Below are 5,044 nucleotides of genomic sequence, written 5' to 3'. Positions count from 1 at the left end.
GTCAAAAGTTCCCCACCCCTGGATCACAGTTGAATCTATGCCAGAGTTACATCAAGTTTAAACACAGCACTTAATACCCAAATGGAGGTCTTTTCTTCATCTTGACACGAGGCAAGTTCTCAGCAATCTTAGTTCCTGGGGAGACAAGGCTTAGCAAGGCCATAAGATACATTGCCAGTCCCTTCATGAATTCATCCTCTGTCTGTAGAACAGTCCTAGAACCCCTGAACATATTAGCAAAGCCCTCTCCCAGGATTTCTGTAAACATACAACAAGAAAATCCTTCTTCAGGGCTTCTGAACCAACAGAAAGGCTCCCAGACCCCTGCAACAACAGCACTGTCCTTCACCAGTGGACAGTATTCATTCTGTCTGCAGGACAGTCTCCAGACCCCTGCAACAACAGCACTGTCCCTCACCAGTGGACAGTATTCACTCTCTGTCTGCAGGACAGTCTCAGGGCTTCTTAGCGAACAGCCAGGTTCCAGGACTTCTTCAACAAAAGGACTGTCTTTCACCAGTGGACAAATCTGGCAAAACAACATCAAAACAGACAGACAAAGTACCAGCAAAACAGCCATGTCTCCTCAGTCCTTGGCATCTCAGGGGGCAGGTCTCAAAAGTCCAGGGCAATTCAAAGCGGCCACCAGCAATTCTCTTAGTCTCTCTCTCTCTCCACGAGGTGCTGCTTCCAAAAAAATCTTCCGCCTCTCTCTTATCTCTCCAAATCTACGTCACCAGCTCCTCCCAGTTCGGGACTTTCTTTTCACATCAACAAGTCCATCCCACAGGTGGGATTAACAAGCTCTGGGTTTTAACACAATCAATTTGAAAACCAAGCCAATACAGGGGAATCTTTAATTGCCATTACTATCACACCTGGACTAGACCATGAGTTGAGGTTGATTGCAATAAAGTGCACTTAATTCAGTGAAATAAACAAAATCAGAAGGGTATGCACACCAATTACAACAATATTAAGAAAAAAATGGGAAAAGAAAGGAAAACTAAGCTAAAGGTGACAGAACTGTGAACAGCCCTGGAAGGAGACAAATAACAAAAGCAACTCATGTGTTTATTTGTTAATTATTTTAAGTTCTGTATATTCCAGAAGTCAACTAAACTCTATACCCCCATGTGATCCAATAATGCTATTACTAGGCATATACCCTGAAAATATCAAAGAAAAAAGGGAAAGGACCTATGTTGTACAAAAATATTAATATCCTCACTTTTCATGATACTATGGCTGGAGCAAAAAACTGGAAAATAAAGTGATACTCATCACCTGAAGAACAGCTAAACAAGTTGTGGCAGGGCAGATGGGCATAGCCAGACCTCAGGGTAACTCAGCAGAGGTCTAGTAAAGTTAGACCATTCCCATACCACAAAGGTGAGGTCCAGTACAAACTGTGAATTCTCTGCCTGGACTTTTTCCTATGATTAATAAATCCCCACTTCCTCCTTACTCTCTCAGTCCCAGAGATACTGAATTCCTGTCTGGAAGAAAATTACACCACCCCCTGTCTTTACCTCAAAGCCCCTTACCATCATCCCTCCATTCTCTCCTCCTTTATCCCAATCTCTTCTTGTCCTCGTCAAGGCTCTCGCACCTATGTATATTCTTGAGAGAAAGTAGGGATTGTTTTGTCTTTATATCCCCAGTACCTAGCATAGTGCCTAGCATGTAGTAGATACTTAACAAATGCCTATTGATTAACTGATCTCATCCCCTAATGTCCTCTCCATCATATTTTATTATTATTCCTTCTTAATCTCTAATATTCATTCTCTATGTGCTACTGATCCCTTCCCTGCTGCTTTCAAACATACCTACCAAACACCTTTCAAAACAGCCCATCCTTTCTCATCTCTACCTCCCAACTAAAATTAATTCTAATGCCTTCCTTCTTTTATTTTTCTTGTGTGTAGCTTGTTTGTATGTATTTGTTTGCTTGTTTTCTCTCTTATTAGAGTATGAGCTCAATGAGGATTGAGGATGTTCTTTTGCCCCTTTTTGTATCCAACCATTAGCACAGTGCTTGGCATATAGTAGGTCGTTAATAAGTGGTTATTGATTTCCTAGACTCATGTAGTAGCTTCCTATTTGGTCTCCCTGCCTTGAGTCTCTCCCCCTCTTCAGTTCATCCTCCACACAGCTGTCAAAATGGTCTTCCTTAAGTGCTGACCATGTTACTCTTCTACTCAAATTCCAGCAGCTTTGTGTTGCTTCTAGGCTCAAATATAAACTTCTTTGTTTGGCATTTAAAGACCTTTAAAAAATCTGACTCCAACCTACATTTCCCAACCTTCCCAGTCCTTCCAGACTGGTCTTCTTAATTTTTTTTTTATACAACCCTGCATCTCTCACCTTGGCACTGGCCATCTCCCATACCTATAATGGTCTTCTTTCCTCTTCCCCTTAATCTTGGAGAATCTCTAGTTTCCTTCAGGGATTAAGTTAGGTGCTACTGTCTATATGAAGGCTTTTCTGAATGTCCCTGGAAACTAACTGGTATTTACCCCACAAAATTATCTTCTATCTACCCATGCATGTATACGTGGCATCTCCCAGTTAGGTTCTAAGGCACATGGGGGCAAAAAAAATGCTTCCATTTTTGTCAGTGTATACCGAGATCCTAGCATAGTGCCCGGCACAGAGAGATTCTTAATAAATATTTGAGGGCAGCCAATCTTATGCTCTAATCCCCACTATACTTCTAACTTGAGTGGATGAGACAAAAGTCCACAATAATCTGTTTTAAACACTTCATATGACTCCCTTTATTCTGTCATTTCTATGCTGCTGATGATGAAAAGTGGATTTGTGAATTATTCTCTAAGAATATCAAAGGCTTAAGGAAGTGCTGGATACACATTTTTCAGTATTCTAGAAAGGGTGATTTTATATTAAGTTGTGAGAAGCAATGTGAACTTGCCTCATACTAGCTCTGTAGTCCTGCCCAAGTCCCTTAATTTCTCAGTACCTCAGGAAACTCTAAATCCACAAGTTATCAAGAAGATGGCCATCCACACTGGCAGAGCTCCTCATGAGATACTACCTCCATCAGTGAAATCAGAGGTCCACTTGGAAAAATAAAAAAAGATGTTGTATCTTCTCATTTCACAATTACATTTAGCCTAGAGGCATAGTTCCTTAACCTTTAAGTTTCACAACCTTTTTCAATTAAAAAATTAAACTCCTTATCCCCATGGACCCATAAGAACAAATCTGTGGTCTGAGGTGGGTCCATGGACAAATAAAAGATAATGCTATATATCAAAGCCCTGATGACATCTGTTATAGCTCTTTTAAATAAGAAACAATATGAAGGGTATCCCAATCAAAAGCAGGAAGCACCTGCCCACATGAGAAAGGATGGTGGATTTATCTACTTTCCATTCAAAATACAAAGGTATAAAAGGCAAAAACTCTTCACACTTAATATTATTTCTTTATTCATTGTTAAATATATCATTTAAAACTTAATACTGAACACGACTAAAACCAGTTCTACTTGGTTAGCAATTGAAGTATTCAGTCACTGTCAGAATGCCCACCAAAATTCTTTGTACATTTATTTTCATTTACTTAGATTACTTGATGGTAGTTAATGCATAGCCTTTCTTCTAGTTTTAAAGTTTTTTCTATTTGCATTATTTCATGAGGGTTTTCCTTCCCCCATGGAAGAAAGAAAAAAACCCCTTTTATCAGATATGCATCATCAGATATGAAGCAAACCAAATCTCCACATTGAACACATCTGAAAATTAACATTTCATTCTGAACATAACATTCTCACTGTCGGGAGGTGTTGTAGGATGTCATCACTGGTCATTTGGAATCTTGGTTTTTGTCCCTGCATCAGAGTTCTTAATCTTACTGATTTTCAAAACTTTTTCTTTAAGATGTTGTTACTATATAAATTATTCTGTTCTGCTCACTTTACCCTGTAATAGCTGATCCAAGTCTTCCTAGATGTGTCTGACACTATCCCTCCCTTTCATTATTCTTTATGGTCAAATAATATTCTATTCCATTCCATTCGTTACCATAATTTGTTCAACTATTACCCACATGAAATATTTTTGAATATGTGGGTTCCTTTCTTCTTTCTTTGATTCCTTTGGGATATAGGCTTAACAGGGGTTATCACTGAATAAAAGGATATACGCACAGTCTAGTCACGTTTGTGACTAAAATAAATAGCTTTCCAGAATGAACCAATTTACAATTCTACCAATAATACATTAGTATGCTTGTATTATTGGGCCATTCCTTCAACAATTGTTATTTTGTCAACTTTGACAATCTGAAAGGTATGAGGTGGAATTTGAGAGTTTTAATTTGCATTTTTTAATAAGGATTTTGATAGCTTGAATTTATTCCTTTGGGAATTGCCTGCTCATATCCTTTGACCATTTCTCTATTGGGGAATGGATCTTCTTATGTATTTGAAGCAATTTTTTAATATATATTGGATATTAGATCTTTTCCAGAAAAATTTGTTGCAAAACAATTTTCTTGGTATCCTTCCTACTCATCAGTCTCAATGGCATTAAATTTAAATGCTTGTTGAATAAATGGTATTCTATTCCATTAATTTAATATAAATTATTTAATCATCTCCCTATTTTTGGACATTTAGGTTACTTCCAGCTTATTACAACTACATTTCAGACTTATTTGATACTCTTGGAATAGGTATTTTTTCTTTTTTTTAAATTTAAATACTTTCTGAGCATATTCCCAAAAATGAAATTGCTGGGTGAAAGGGGATGATTATTGCTGTAGTTTTTACTGCATACTGCTTAAGTATGGCTTTTTCTTCTACAACCCTACCAATACTAAGCTCCACTGTCTTTCATTATTTTTCAGAAGTCTGATGGGTATGAAGTAGCACTTCAAAATTATTTTAATATGCATGTCTTTGATTATTAGTGAAGCTGAAGGTTTTTGAAGTCATTCTTAACAAGCTTTTTTTCCCCCTTTTTCTGAAAGTGATCTCATTCTTTTTCCTCATCCTTTGATCATTTATTTACCC

This window comes from Petaurus breviceps, unplaced genomic scaffold, assembly GCF_028583685.1.
Source record: "Petaurus breviceps papuanus isolate PSGF00001 unplaced genomic scaffold, PetGlider_PUasm1.0 226, whole genome shotgun sequence".
Classification (NCBI taxonomy): Eukaryota; Metazoa; Chordata; class Mammalia; order Diprotodontia; family Petauridae; genus Petaurus; species Petaurus breviceps.
This window is presented reverse-complemented; position numbering follows the sequence as displayed.